Genomic DNA, 16,324 nt, shown 5'->3' on the forward strand with positions numbered 1-16,324 from the left:
ATTGGACTCTTGGGGGGCAGGTGTGGAGCCACTACCCGCCGTGCCAGTACAATACTCCATCAGGCTTAGGTCTCCATCCTTAGACCAGCGCTTGCCCAGATAAGCTAGCCAGTGCTAGCAGAGGAAAACCCTTTAGCATGATTCATGTGCTACCTGAAACAATGTCACAGCCCCATTTCAGATTAGAAAATGTAATTACCCTGATCAGTTGTTTACCAAGAAATTGTTTGAAGCTTTCCAAAGACATTGTTTGCAGTCAGGGCAGTATCACTTCCATTGTGTGTTTTGTGTACTGGCCTGATGTATAATGATGTGAGCTCCTAGAAAATGACCCTGCCTCAAAGCATCAAAGTTTAAGAAGAGTTTATAACCAGCTGTAGAATATCATATGAGATACAAAATGTATCGGCCTTCCAATCCGTGACTATTAAGTTCATTATGTTTCAATTTGAAAATTGGACACTCAGCATTTAAGGATTTATGGCCTTATCCCGCACACTGAAGTCAATGGCAGTTTGTCCTTGGCTTCATTTGGAACAGGATTAAGTTTTTGTGATGTAATGTTTGATCTTCAAGCAATGAATTCTAGAAATAACTAGATCTGAGTAGTTATCAAGATCACTTAGAGCTAATCAGATAAAAACCCTGCAATTTTGAGGGAAAGAGGGAGGGTGAGAGAAATTCAGGGCCACTGAATGCCATGGGAAGACATGGTGGAGAGCATTTCTGTGTTGTCTACATTTAAATCATAGTCAGAACTGTTCTGAGCCAGCCCAGGCTGGAAAAACCTTGGCTGACTGAAGAGTGGAGCAGCTCTGTAAGAGAGACTGCCATTTCATTTGAAATTGCAGTTCAAAACTGATGCTGAACTTAAATGTTAAATTGCACTGGGGTCAGTGCAAGAGTCAGATCTCTTGCCAGTGCTGATCTGTAAATAAACTCTGGTCGGGGGATTGCTACCTTTGAAAACAAGAGGTTGCAGGCTTTTTTCTTTTTTACTTCTTCACGCTAATGTGAGGATATTGGAAGTGAAGAAATGGGGGAATTAGTAGTAGTTCTCCCATACTCTCCCATACTGATTTCATTTATTTATTTAGTTATTTATTTATTAGGAATGAGGATCTCAACAAGAGAGGAGCTTGTAAATGAGTTAACATGGTGACAAAAGCACAAAGATACACAGGTGAAGAAAACATCCTTAACCTTAATTGTGCTCTAATATGGCTGATTTCACAGCTAATGTGACTGCATTCTACACTGAATTCCAGTGTTTTACAGATGTACCTTTTGAACCTAAATGTATCCTTATGGATACAGACCCTGACTCCTCTTACACTCTAAAGATGCTTGAAATTGCCAAGTTTAGCACATGCAAGAATTTGTGATACTTAATTTGCCCAGAGAAATTGTAGATGCCCCATCCCTGGAGGCATTCAAAGCCAGGCTGGATGGGGCCCTGGGCAGCTTGAGCTGGTGGTTGGCAGCCCTGCACATGGCAGGGGAATTTATAACTAGATGATCTTTGAGGTCTCCTCCAGCCCAAGATATTCTATGATTCTATGATTCTAATTCACTGGTTTCCTGTTACAGATATGTGTAAAATGTACAGATTCTGTTTAAATGGATGCCTTTACTATGGGGCAAACCTGGCTGAGCTCAGACAGTTGATACCATCCCATGACAAAACTGGATTGTAACATTCCTTTTTATTACAGTGCTGAGGGCTGACTGCACGCCCTGCATTGGTGTGGTGCTGCTATGAAGCTGGAGCAGGAATTCACACTTGCAACGTTTGGGATGCAAAACTGAAAATAGCTATCAAGAGGGATAAACCCCGGGACAACATTTTTTAACTGTTACTTTCCAGTTTCAGGGGAGAGGCATACATAGTTGCACTCTTTGCCTGTAAAAGGAACAGTGCTTTTAATTTTCTCCGAAACTCCTCTGGTTTCCTGTACCTGTGCAGAGGTCAGAGAGCTGCTGGAGCCGGGGAAATGTCCCCATGCAATCCACAGGCACTGGTTTCAAGGATATCCTCCCCCTTCACTCTGCCTTCCTCCCCCACCAACTGACCCCAAGGGCTCCCTTGATGGAGGCTGTGCCAAAAGCAAAGTGCAAATCCGTATTTTAATTCACCATAAAGTCTGAGATTACTACTGATACACATCCTTCCTATCTGTGTTAGAGATCTGCCCCATGAGCGTGCCTCATTTTGGAATTACTGGGAATCAAGGATTTGCTGCAATTCACTAGGTTGGCTTTATAAATCCAGAGCTAGGTCTCACCTTCACTGCAGCAGAGGTGTGGGGATGTCTCGGCTGCCACTTCTGAACCACGATGCTGCTTTACTGCTCATCCCATCACCAGTCTTCCACTCGTTTTTAGTGATCAGATTACAGCAGTTTCACATACTTCTGTCGTCAGCAAGGAAGCAGTGCTTGCCTCCCTGTCTACCGATAGCACTGCATAAATCCACTTCCTACACACAGTAAAATGAACCGGAATCTTTCCTCTCATGGAAGGCCATATCCTCCCTGCAGTCAAAGTGCACAGTCTGGATGTCTTACTGCACGTTAATCACATGGCCTTTCACAGCGGTGTTTCTCCTGGTCTCCCTCTGAAGTAGCCATCCAGCTGGAATCATTTGTGAAATCCAGATCTCTTTTCTTGCATGTGCAGCAGCTTTCCAATATCCCAAAAAGAAGATGGAATGGGATAGAATAAAATTCTTGTAGAATTAAACGCACTGATGTGAGCTATTTCTCCCTTTTTCACAGAGTAATGCAGACACAGCCAATAGATGTCCATACAGGTATGAGTGCAGCAGGAATGTCCGAGTGTTTGCAGCACTGGAAGACACTGAAAATGTGAAGGGGTCTGAAAAACTGGTATTTAATGCACTGATCTTTGGAGCCTTCACAATGAGGCATTGTTAGATATAGGATCTGTTAAACAATGAGTCCTTGATAGGACATAATACCTATTCAGAAGCTCAGCTTTGCACACTTGCTCTTAAAACATCTTTAGCTCAACTTAAATTTACCTTTGCTGCACACAATGCACATGTGACAGACCGTTGCATTCATTCATCTATTTTATTTAGATCACTGAGCGGCTTACCTACTGTCTGCTGTAAAGCTGAGATTGTTATGGGCTCTTCCAAGCAGCACTACTGATAGCTGGCTGCTTTGAAATTGTCACTGTCAGATGCTTCAATAAAATAACACTGAGGTGTAGCTGAGACCTGGAGCTCTGGTTTTGTCTAGTTGCTTTTTGAGCGTACCTTGTGTGCCCTGTTTGGACACTTTCTCCTTCTGAATCAGAAATACAGTTCACGGCACATACTGTACTTTGTCTATCAGCGGTTAAAGATCCGTTTGTTTGTTGTTAGCAATCAGTTAAGAACCTCCTATTACCGTGGGCCGATAGCCAAGCTGCAGTGCTGGGAAGGTGAGAACGCGGGACAGGACATCCTGACTGTACGTAACATACTGTACCACTCCAACTGGGACTTCCCTCAGCTGGCATTCCTGTAGGACAACGGAGCACCAAGGTGGCACAAAATGGCAAAGGTTTTCAACAGGAACTCTTTTTCCTGCCTTCATTTCTTGCAAATAAAGAGGTTGCTTAAGCAAACATGCCTGACATTGCAAATTTTGTGTGTTCGCCCTGCAACACCTGAATGAAGCTGACCATGTGAAACTGTGCAACCTTTCAGAATTTCATGCACTGAAAATAAAAATACCAGGATGCCAAAACATATAGAAACTTATTTGTCCATTTGTTCAGCTAAGTTTAGAATTTCAAAATCTAAAGCAGAAATCTGCAAATTGTGTCAGTGGTGATTTTCATGCAAAATATGTACTTAAATACAGCTATTTACAGCAGTTTCTAGAGACTCCTTCAACTGTAAAAATAATTTCTATATGAATGAGGTCTTGGGGTGCTGCCATTCCAAAGAGCAACTCCATCACGTGGCCAGAAAATGCCTGGTGGTTGTTATGGGTTTAGCTGGAGGTAAACGCTACAAGGCTCATCAGTCAAAAGTTCTTTCCTGGGGCCGAGTGGCTCATAGTTCAGTCTTCCGTCTGCCCCAGTAAAACGCAACACTAATGGGAGGGCAGAAGAAGAAGAAGGACCGCTGAGAGAACAAGTTCATGCTTGCCCTTTGGACAAGTCTGTTCTTGCCACTCTCAGAAGATGGTTTGAGTGGTAATTGAAGCAGGACCATGAGGCTGACCTTTCAAGGAGGGAAACTTGTGCAGTGGGAGAAGTAATTGCCTGTGTGATGGGCCAAGCAATCAGCAGAGCCCTTCAGCACGACCATGATTTGATCAAGCGTAAGGGTCAGGAATCATGTATTTGCATATGTGCCTCATCTAACTGTTAATGCAACAGAGTAAATTAAAAATAGAAACTGTAGAATCTTATACTACTAGGAAATGTAAATGAGAATCTTAGCTCAAAATTGAAACAAATGAGATTTCAATTTGCTCTTGGAAGCGCTTTCATTGTTCACATTCACTGCTAATTTGGGTACTGTGAACTGGTCTACAGACAGTCTGGATCAGGTTTTACAGCTATTTCTGAGCCCTTTGATAACTCTCATGGATCCCTCCCCTCCTACAGTGCTTTAAAATGACATTGAGTATTTAGGTTTTTGATAGTGAAAAATATAGGCCTGCCGTTTAAATGACCATCCCCTTCTGTTCCAGGCAGCCTGACTGCCTGTGATTGAAGACAATTCGGTATGTAAATAAGGTGCTTGGAGAGGTGGCAGACGCAGGCACTGTGTATTGGCCGCCAAGGTGGGGGCCAGTGTGGGGACACCCCAACTCATCTGCTTTACTTGGGAGGCTCTAAATCCCACTGAAAAGAGCGTGTTTCTCTTTGCTCTCTGGACACCTCTTTTCAAGCCAAGGAAAATATTTTTGGAAATTAAGACATCTTTTCTGTCAAATACTCTTGTACCTTAAACACCATTCTTACAGATCTATAGGAATTATACAATGTCATCTAGCTAAGGATGAGATCAAACGCCAATGTATGTTTATTTTTAAGAAGGAGCTAGCTGTATGGGAATTTGCCTTTTGATTGTGTTGTTTGCACAGCCCTGATTTCCTAAAGTTTAAGGGAAAGCCTTGCCAAGGCTTGAGCATAAATCTCAGCCACCCTCTGAGCTGCACTTCATCAGCTCTATGGCACCTTCTAACAGAGATAAAAACCACTGCATCCATCTTTGCCTTCCTGTCTCCTGGTATAAGCTGGTAACAGAAGGGTTCTGCAAGGCTTTCACTCCCTGAGATGTATTAAAGGCAACTGGAAAAAGTGTCTGAATTATCAGAGTGCAAGTAAAAAACAACTTGTCTGAAAACCACTTTGTATAAGAATCATTTGTTAGTAGTGAGGAATAGCACGACAGAAATGTATGTAGGTTTATCTGAAAGTAATGCCTCCTTTTAATTTCCATGGAAACTACAGTAGATACAAAGAGCACAATAATAGTATTTGATAGAGCAAATTCTCAGCTAAAAAAAAAAAAAAAAAGAATTTTTAACATAGTAACCACCATTAGCTATGCATTCTCACCAGCAATGAACAAGAGCCTGCATGCTGTGCTTGTAAAAATCTGCACCAGTGGAGGTGACCCACTGTCACCATCACCACTGCTGAAACACACCACACACATCTCACTGTGCTCACATCCACTGTTTGGTCTCCATAAACATTCAGCAAGCATCAATCAATGTCATTGGGTGCCATTTTTTCTGCATGGAGGAATTCAGTGACACACCTTTGCTTCACGTGCACTTCCATGTCAGACACCATTGTGTCAGACTGCCCCTCTGCTGCCGTCTGTCACACAGCCATGGAGTGGGATATTGGTGAGAAGGTTCATCTTCTACTGCCATACCACCAACATCCACCTCTGACTTTGTGGGCCAACATAATAAAACAGAATGCATGACTTTCAGAGCAGCCCACATATTTCATAGGCTTATGTTTTTTAGGTCTGTATTTGAGTTGAAGCAGCGGAAATGAAACCTTAAGAGTTTTGAATCACTCCTTCACCAAAATTGCAAAAGCCTTGAGGATCTTTTTTGGTTTAAAAATCTCTGATGTTGATGTCTGCTATTCATTAGTGCTAGTTACTTATCTCATACACTGATGTAAAAAGTAGTGGCTGGTTTATGGTTATAACATGCCGTACAACACTATCCAAGCACCTCACAGCCTTCTGTTACTTCTTTCGCTCATTCATTAGAAAATAAAGTTGTGCTCCTGTATCATTTAAGACAGCTGCAGTGTACATGAGGCACAGGGAAACCTGCCCAAGGTCACACAAGATTTCTATGATGGATTAGAGACCTCAGTTTTGGTCACTTGAGTTCTAGATATTACAAGGAATCATCCTTCCCAAGGCAGCATGCACTGTGGAAATATGGCTTGGTGCCCTAACCACATTACCTGTATTCCCTAGGCTGACTGCGGGCTCCGTGGGGCTGAGGTAGCTGCTGCCCTGTGGTTTTCTGACCCTAGAAAGGAGAGAGGAAAAGGCAAGAAAGAGGGGAAGGGAAAGGGAGGAGAAGCTCTTGCCCATCAAGCCAGTTGCTACTGAACATATGCTATGAGCATCCTTTGGCCTAAATCACTCAGTGCTCTACCACATGTGCCATCAGCATTAAGTGATGTCAATGCTGCTGAGCTGATGGAGAGCAGAGCTCATGAAAGGGAAGGGGAAGAGAAACAGGGAAATAAGTGTGAAAATGAGGGAAGAGGCAAAGACAAGGAAGAAATGTTCAGTATTTCTGATGCAGTCCCTGGTTAGATGCAGATCTTCTCATGAGAAATCATATCCTACTTTGAGAATTGCCTCTGTGTTGGAGAATAGATCCAAAAGCAAGTCTGGCACCATGAGGATAAGGGCCAGCAAAGGCAGAGTTGAACAACTATTGTTAGCACTGTGAGTTACTGTTGTGCAGTCAAGGCCAGCATTTTGTCTGGGGAAAGTGCTTTCTTTCAGGACAGGGATCAAAGAAGAGGTGGCTTTATTGCTGGAACTTGCAAAGGCTGCTGATCTAGGAATGGAGTTAGAGGCAGAAATAGGGCAAAAGGCTCCATTGCTAGTTTTGTGACTGCTAGAAATCTCTATGGTACAATTCAAACTGAAGAGTTGGAGTGAGGAGGAGGTTCCAGGGTCCCACAGCCAAGATGAACCTAGAGCTAGGTTTTCTGCTAGATCCTATAAAAGCTGCAGCCTTTCCAATGACAAGTTCAGACAACAACTTTTGGAATTGTATTTGGGTCACTAGACAAAACTGCTGAATCCAGCCTTAACAGTAGCCATATCCTGGGGTTTCATAATGGCATGCAACCACTTGGTATTATGGCCATAAACCAGAAACATGATATGTCTTTATCTTTAGTCATTGCTTTGAGACAATAAGAGCCTTCAGTTGGGTTTGGCTGGAACCTGCAGCCACCCCACTTTTTGTACTAAATTTATTGTCCACCTCCAAAGCTAAACCTAACTGTGGCTTGTGAAGTGCTCAACAGGCTCCCTGTTAGTAAACCTGATGCTCTTTGTTGCTGCTTCCAGCCTTTGCTGGGCTTTGCAAACCTCCTTCTCCAGCTGTCTCCAGCCCGGCTCTGATGGCCCATCAAGCCCAGCCCTGCCAGCAATGGTTATTTCAACACCAGTCTGCATCTTATCCAGGTCAGGCATCTCTGCTGGTGCCTGCCTCATCATAGACCTCCAGTTATTCTAAAACGCAGTGATAAAGTAATCTTTTCAGTTTGTGTCGTGCCTGACCAGAACGCAAGCCCAACACTAACTGTAGGGTAAGGTACAGCATAGCAGACTCGTATTGATGCAGAACTTAGCTAAAGTCATTTACTCTTTTTGGCTGAGTCTTCATCCCACTACTGCAGCCTTGCACATCCAGTAACAAAATCAGCTCTGTCCTGGACACAAACTCCAGCCCCAAGATGAGACTGTAGCCCGATTAATTTTATATTTGTGTTAGCAGAGCTATGTGCTTTGAAGTACACTTTTTGCATCAATGTTTATGCTGCAAGCTACACTGGGTCATTCAGCTATGATTAAGCCTTCACTTTGGGTATCACAAAGCTGAAGACAGCTCACGGCTGGATTCTACAAGCCATGCAGGGCTGGGATGAAAGTTCAGTCTGACAGGTGAGAAAATTTTAAGGCAAGTTTTAAAATATGTTGGGTTCAAGGTAGGGCTGAGTAAAGTTTCTCACAACTAAGAATGGAAGATGCATGTTTGTGCTAAGTCCTGCTGGATTCACAGCACTTGTGTGTATGAACAGGAAGATTTCTGGATGTGGGCAGAAGCCCCTGGGCTACTGTTAAATTAGGGTTAGGTTAAAGACTGTAAAAGAAAAACAAAGAATTTAAATTGTTACTGGATGCCATATTGTTGGTCTTGTTGGGAGAACTGGGGTGAATAAAATATTGAATTATTTGTGATAACCAAGGGTTACATGGGTTTTAGCTTTCATTTGGGCTTCAGTTTAGGATAACTCCAAGAGAGGTGGCTTTAGGATTAGACAGATAAAGCTCTCAGAGATAAAGTGAAGATGAGAACCATTAGCATATCTAAAGAACAAATATGCTATTTTTATTTCTGCTACAGAAGGAGTTTCTGGGCTGCAGTGGTGTTTCTCTGGGGATTAGCATTCTGGACAGCCAGAGGTAGGTGTATTTCTGAATCATGTGAAACACTGCAAGGATGTAAGATTTCTGTAGTCATGACAAAAGCCTTTTATGAGTGCTTGGGCAGGTACAAGTCACGGGGATGAGGTTCAAGGTTAGTGTATGCCTAAACACAGCTTTATTCTCCCTCCATTTGCCTGCAGATAGCAGAACATGAGCTTCCTGTTTGTGACTTGTCTAAAAATGAGTCCAAACAAGGTCAGTTCTGATCTGAAGGGTCTCCAGGTTTTGAGCAAGCTGGGGTCTCTGAAAAATGTGGTTCTGATCCTATTCATATGAAATTTGGAAATGATAAATGTTCAGTGGAAAAATAACTAGAATGTAGCTTAAATGCTTGATTTTGATTTTTCAAGAGCAACCATTGTAGCAGAGCTGTAGCTGCCTTTCCTGGTGCCTGTATGAGCTATGCTCGTGTTGTTAGAAAACAGCCTAATTGCCCAGGGTGAAGAGTTAAAGTTTATTTTTATGCCGCTGTTTTTAGCTGCAGATTGACATAACTGGCTACTAGTGGAAGCCCCTTTGTATGAAACATCCCTTATCGTATTTGTCCCTCGAGTATATTATCTGCCAAATTATCATTCCTAATAGGCTAGTGGACTTTCTGGAGAGAGGAAACATCTTGATAAGTTTGCTAAATATGTTATGTCAGAGAAAGTTCTTTTATCATCTGCCTAAGGAAGAGCTCAAGTCAGCTCTGAAGTGCCAAATTCCCTAAGCTCACCTGTTGGGCAGCATGTTATTCACAACATCTGATTACCCAACTGTGTACGCCTGGCTGCCATTTTTTTCAGAGACACTTACGCAGTGGCTTTTTGCAATGACGTCAATTCTTTTCCTGTCCGACCTAGAAGACTGTTGTGACTCAATGTTGGCTAGGCAGCCTTAAAGATTAAATCGAGGACACTAGCTTAATTACTTTAACAGTCTCTTCAAAGGATTTCCCAAGAATGAGAATCATGACAAATTGTAGCTTAGGGGATTTTAGTAATTCCTGAAACTGAGGCTAATGATGCAACCCAAGATACTCTCCACGTTCCTGTTGATCCACTGCAGATTTCTTAAAAGAATAGTTAGCATTGGGAAGGCTTTTCTGCTACAAAGCCTGAATTCATTTGGAGCCTCACTCTCATGCACCTATTTGTGAGACTAAACATGTTACCTCATCTGCAATATCTTACCCAAGTAAGGCTTTAAGGATTTGGCTACAGTGGAGTGTATGCAAAATGTAATTCAATCTTTCTTACACCTACCTACAGTAATGTGATAAATTAAAAATAATTAAGAGCGATTTCCATAGATTTTATCACTGTTAAGAAATATTCAAATCTTTCATGTAAAACTATCTTCAGATTTTATTTTCGTCTGTGGAGCTTGGCCATAGGATTTGGAGAAGCTGTATTTGCAGTTTAAACTGAAGCGAGTGCCTCTGTTCCTTTGCTAATAGATGCAACAGACTTAAATCTCTGCTACTCGTGCGTAAAGGTGAACTAAAACCAGTGATTTTCACTCTACTGCTCAAGCAGTGCTGGGTTTTTGGTTTTTGTTGTTGTTTCTGGGGTTCTTTTTGTTTGTTTTTAATATGTTAAACCTTGTATCTATTTCATCTGAACAGAAATATTGATTTTTGATAGATTTTTTCATAATAAACTATCAGCATCAGGTAATCAAGAAATCTTGAGTTAAACCTTTGCTTCAGTTACATTGGTGTATTTCCATAACTTTAGTAAGGTTAATGAATTTAGCCTACACTTATACTGGAGCAAATAAGAGAGATTATTAGCAATCTACTTATCATTATGCTTGGTTATTATTTATAATTATGATTAAGCTTTATCTTTGTTAATTCTGACTGAGTTCTCACTGTTTACAGTCAGTCTAGGTCACAACCTCATATCTATAGAAGAAGGAGAATTTATTCTTGCAGAGCTGAAAAGAAGATGAGTAAATCTGAGGAAATTTTTTGGACTTCTGTGCAGTGGTTAAGACTTGTTCATCACCTCAGGAGAGCTGTATTTTATCACATAGCTCTCCCAACCACAGATGAATTTTTCCTTTCTGTAAACTACAGAACTGTAGGGGAAAAAAAGATCTTAAGTTTTTTTTCCCTAAAAATACTTTGCTGAAGGTAAATTAGAATTGATAATAATTAATGGCGATTAATCCATATAAATGCTTGTAAAAATACTGCAGAGAGTCATAAACTGCAATCTCTAAATGCAGGGAACTCAACGTAAGATGTACCAAAAGGATACTTGAAGTTGAGGTACCAAGCTTCAGATTTACAAGGGGAAAAGAAAATATCTTTGAATATCTTAGATTTCTATGGTTAGTTTTCTAGTTATCTGACCTTTTTATTAATGGTAGGCATGATCTATGCTCTTTAAAGCATAGCTTTCATATGTTTTTTATATGGCAACAAACTGAGGGTGGGCCACAGCACCTCCTCGTTGGGATTGCCTAGCAGTCAGTTTAGTGGGATGTCCTCAAGAAGGAAAAGGAAAACAAATACTTTGGTACCATTGGCTAAAAGTACCTCTTTTTCTCTCTCTCTCATAAAATTTACTAATTTGAAAGGATACAATATTGAATTTATGATAACCAATAAGATACTGCAATGATTTATCATGGTGCTATGACTCAGATATGCATGTTTTAGCTCAGTATCTATCTCCCTCTCAGAACTATCTGAAGAAGAAATACCTTTCACAACGTGTTAGTTTAAGATGTAGCCCCCGCACGTGTCAAGAGAACAGCCTCCCCTATGAGGGCTGGGGTCCTGCAGTGTGACCAGGACTTCAAGAACATCCTCAAAAAACCTGGGAGTACTATGAAATACCCAACCTATTTACTTTTGATAAGAGAAACAAGACATGCAAAGAGAGTTGTTTGCTCGAGGGAGAGGCAGAGTTGGATGATCTGAGGAGTTTTATAGCCAGCTGTGTGTACGGTGCATCCTGAATTCCACAGTAGCCCCATTGAGCAAGGTTGGAGATTGCTTCTTTCCCAGTGCTGAAAGCTTGCTCCTGCTGCCTGCCGCTTCTTTCATCCAGACCAACCCCATTCAGCCTTCTCAGCAACAACGTTAGAAAGTATACTATTGAGAAAAGTGGCGATCCTGTTAATCTCATTATATCCACGTATCTTTGACTTTTCCTTATTTTTTAGTTAAAGGGAATTGTTTTGAAGGAAACAAGCATTTAAAGGGATAAAATAATTGCTAAGCTTTGGTTTAGCCTGCTTATGTTCAGAGCAGTAGGGGAAAGAAATTTCCAAGAATGTTGTCCTGACACTCATGGGAGTTGTTCTGGACTTCTGTGGGAACAGACGTAGAGGAAAAGAGCACTTTTGAACAGTTTAGTATCTCAGCAGCACACTAAAGTAGAAAAACTAGTGCTGAGGAAACTGCAGTGTCCTGAAATGCAGCCATGAAAGAGTCACAAGGAGATGGTGGAGCCACCTAAGTTATGAAGTGTGCATACGTCATTATGGGGGGAAGATGGCTTCTGTCTGAAAAGATCTTTGCCTTTGTTTCTGACTTGTCATATACATGTAAGGTATCAACAAAGAGTAATCAAAATGGAACTTAAATCAGGAATAAACTGATATATGGCTTGTCATGAAATATTCCTGTCTTCACAGCTATTGTGTTCTTTATCTAATTTCCATAGCTATCTGATCAGAGCTGTTTATTTCACTGTTGAATTATTGCTGAAGTCTGAGAGAGCGCTGCTTTAAACAATGGAGTTGGTCAGCAGTGTTAGCGATTCATTTCCATACTATCTAGCCCTGTGAGGGTCTGTAAAGTCTGGATTTGCCCTTGGAGCTCTCTCTCATACCAGACAGCATCTGTGGCTATGACCAGAATAGTGCTGGGTTTCAATGATGGCAAGACATACATAGTATTAGGTTTTCCTCTGACAAGCACATTTGATACTGTTTTGGGATACGTGTTTGCTACTGATGATGGGGTCTGTTAAATTTGAACTGAAGGTTGCTGAAGGTCTGAAGGAATACATGTGAAATCCAATGTCAGATTTTCTAGGCATTCTATAGAAATAGACATCTCCTGCTCTAAATAGCAGGGAATTGCCAATAGGGGGTTCTTATTTGAAGCATCCCTTGCTACCAAGTTAGCTTCCCTAACCCCATTTCCAAAGCTGACATTTACCAGATGTCCTGAAGTAGTATTGCTATGGTGAATGTGAATAAGAGGGACGGATGGAGCTCCTTCCTCTTGACTTTGTGTGGATATGATCAAACAATGTTGCTCTCACCTGGCTTTAATCCTGGGCTGTCTAGGAGTTAGGAAATAATGGGGAACTTAGCTGTATCTCCTCTTGCAGCTTGTACCTGGATAAGGCATTCATTTCATAAATGGGCCTTCTAAATCACTGTAAGCATTAAATCCATTCTGTAATTGCAGACACAACAGCAAGGCTCCCTGAGCTATGAGAAACATCACTGATGTGGTGACTGCACATCACAGTGAAGCAGTGACCAGCCTTTGCTGTAAGCCATCCACCCCAAATCTGCATCCAGCCTTTGCTGAAAACCAGGGCTGTAGTGTGAGACTGCCCTTGCTTGGCAGCTCAGTATGTGTTGGTGCAACATGCTTGTGTCTTGTGAATGTGAAGGCACAGAGAGCTACGATGGAGCTTAGACAACCTAACAAGAATTTGCTGCACCTGCTTTATTCTGGCTTTCTGCACTTCGCTATGCCAGATTTGACAGATCCAGGCAATATTTCTAACTGGCTAGAACTTGGTGGTGGCCTACAGTTACCATTCTGAAACAACACTGGCCCTACCAGTATGTGACTTGAGGCTTTGGCCTGCTGTGGGTGAGGTGCCGGGCACCAGTGATATTCCTGTTTGGGCCCAGTGTTGATCATTTAACCCAAGGGGGTTTTGTCTTACGGGTATGTTCCAGTTCTCTGTGAGTTTGAAACCTGCCTTAGCAGAACAGTAGACACATACAGAGGATTTATGTAAGGATACATCAAACTGCTATCAAAACACATTATTTTTTTCAGAAGAAAGCCCAGTTGACATTTCATGTGAACTTGGATGGGCCTAACCAGATGCTGGATGCACATGTGCTGAAGCCCAATTTTCAGCTACAACCAACTTTTTGAAAACATACTAGGGGAAAGCTGTTGCCCTGATGTTTCATGCCTGGGCCACAAAGCAAGCTCTCAAGCCACTGTCCCCAGTAAAGGGCCGAGTGAATGCCTGGGGAGGAAGCTCAGCTCCCTGCCAGCACTGCCTGGCAGATCCCACTGAGACCTCATCCTTTTGTGGTTTTATCTCTGTTCATCTGACACCAGCGCTGAGCTGGGAGGTAGTTTCTCAGCTATTCTTAGGGATTTTGACACCTGCTGTTACTTTGAGCTTTTTTTTGGTAGGAGGTTTCAGCCTCTTCCCTGGACAGGGCCAGACTTAGTGAAAATAGAGGGGAATTTCCATGAATGTCAATGAGGCTGTGCCCTCATTAAGCTGGAGCTGGTTTTGACACTAATTCTTTCTTGAGGAAACTGTCGGTGATAATTAGTGCTGACCTCTAATAATCGCCCTCACACTCTGCCCTGCACCGTTCCCACAGCTCTGTGTGTGTCCTCTGGGTTTGGGCAAAAATAAAACATTAAATGCTTCTGCTAAAGAATGTTTAACTGAATTCCTTCTGCAGATAGAGAGCTCTAACTGAGTTTATGATGGCTCAATTTAAAACTCTGATTCCTTCAATAAGCCAAAATTCCTGAAGTTTTCTGTCAAGGAGATATCAAAGGTGCCCAAACTAAGACAATTAACATTCATGTGGACATGGAATTATTCCTATACACTGTGACCTCAGGGAGATGGCTACACTACCTACAAAATGACATCTTTGGGAATTATGAAGTATATCACTTGTTTTTCATCCTGAACATTATACAGTACAAATAGGAAATAAAGTATTATTGTTGGCAGAGAGAGACGACAAACCTTGTTTTTTTTGCTTGTACACAAATTGTTTCCACACTTCATTAGCTTCTGGAGGTATTCTGCTTCTTTCCTCTCCTTGGGGACAGAAAGAGGAACTCGAACACAACATGTAACCCCTTCCATACCATTACTTCACTGACTGCACAAAGCCTGATAGAAATACAAAAACTACCATGTCTGTTGCTTTACTTTATATTCATGCAGGATTTAGGAAAACATGAGGCAGGATGGAGATAACTGCAAGTGAATAATTTCAAAGAATAGACAGGAATAGACGGATAATTACATACCTTCTCTTAGGGACAATATTACATGTCATTAAATTTGATGGACTGATTTTTTTTTTAGGATAAACAGGCAAATATGCCTTCCTAAACAGTAGAGGTTACTTCCCAAGAAGCATATATTTTGTTTAGACATAATTAACCCTTCCTGAAAGTAATAAAATGTGAGTAGATGTAAAATCCTTGAGTGAATCACTGAAACCTATGTCTGAATTGCAAAAGAAAATTACATAACATTTTTATCTCCCTGTACAAGAAATAGGACAAAACGGATTGATTTATTTCCTTGATTTCATAGGAGCCTTTTAATTGCCTTGTATCTCTATTATTACTTGTTTTGTGTTGACTCCTAAGATGAGCTGACCCCAGGGTCTTGAATCTGAGCTACCACATCCAAATATCCAAATATTGCAATTCAAGAAATGCTAAGTGTAACACAACAACAACAACAACAACAACAAGGTGTAAAAAACCTCCAAAGTGCTTAGATCAAAGATTCACTCAATTCTGTGTCACTGTATGTATTTTTGTATCATTCAGTTCATCACTGAAACTGATGAATATCCAGCATAAGGCAGTTATCTGAGCATCTGCACCTGGTGGAGCTTTGTCCTGTCTCCTAGACTCCTCTCTGTGTCACTGTGGGGTCTACATGGCATGTGGACTCCTCTTGGCTGGGCTGCCGGACCCCACAGCTGTTCCCCAAGGCTTAGGGACTGGTGGGAACATGGTGCTCTGCGATAGGAGGGGACTCTGCAGGTGAGGTCCTTGCAAGGCCCACGTAAAACAGACCCACTGCGTTTCAGGACCATGAGTAGGCCATGTGAATAGCTTTAAAGCGTGAAGATTTCTGCATTTTGTCAGTACTAGAATTATTCTGGAGGATACTCCCATTCACAAAAATGTCCAGTCCTTCTAAATACTGCTAAGAGGAAAAGACAGCATCCCAGAACTGTCATTTACAATAACAACAACAACAACAAAAGAAAAAGGAAAAGGAAAAGAAAAGGAAAAGGAAAAAGAAAAAGGAAAAGGAAAAGAAAAAGGAAAAGGAAAAGGAAAAGAAAAAGAAAAAGAAAAAGAAAAAGAAAAAGAAAAAGAAAAAGAAAAAGAAAAAGAAAAAGAAAAAGAAAAAGAAAAAGAAAAAGAAAAAGAAAAAGAAAAAGAAAAAGCCAAGTTAAAAATGAAACAAGATAAAAATATACCATAGAGTAAATCTGTTGCTGTGTTGTTACTGAGTGATGGAGTTTCCACTGACATTCCCTTGGCAGTGCCGACTGGTGGATAACGTACACGTCCCTGGCAACACCATCGCATGA

This window comes from Gallus gallus, chromosome 2 (genome assembly GCF_016699485.2).
Source record: "Gallus gallus isolate bGalGal1 chromosome 2, bGalGal1.mat.broiler.GRCg7b, whole genome shotgun sequence".
NCBI classification, from domain to species: domain Eukaryota; kingdom Metazoa; phylum Chordata; class Aves; order Galliformes; family Phasianidae; genus Gallus; species Gallus gallus.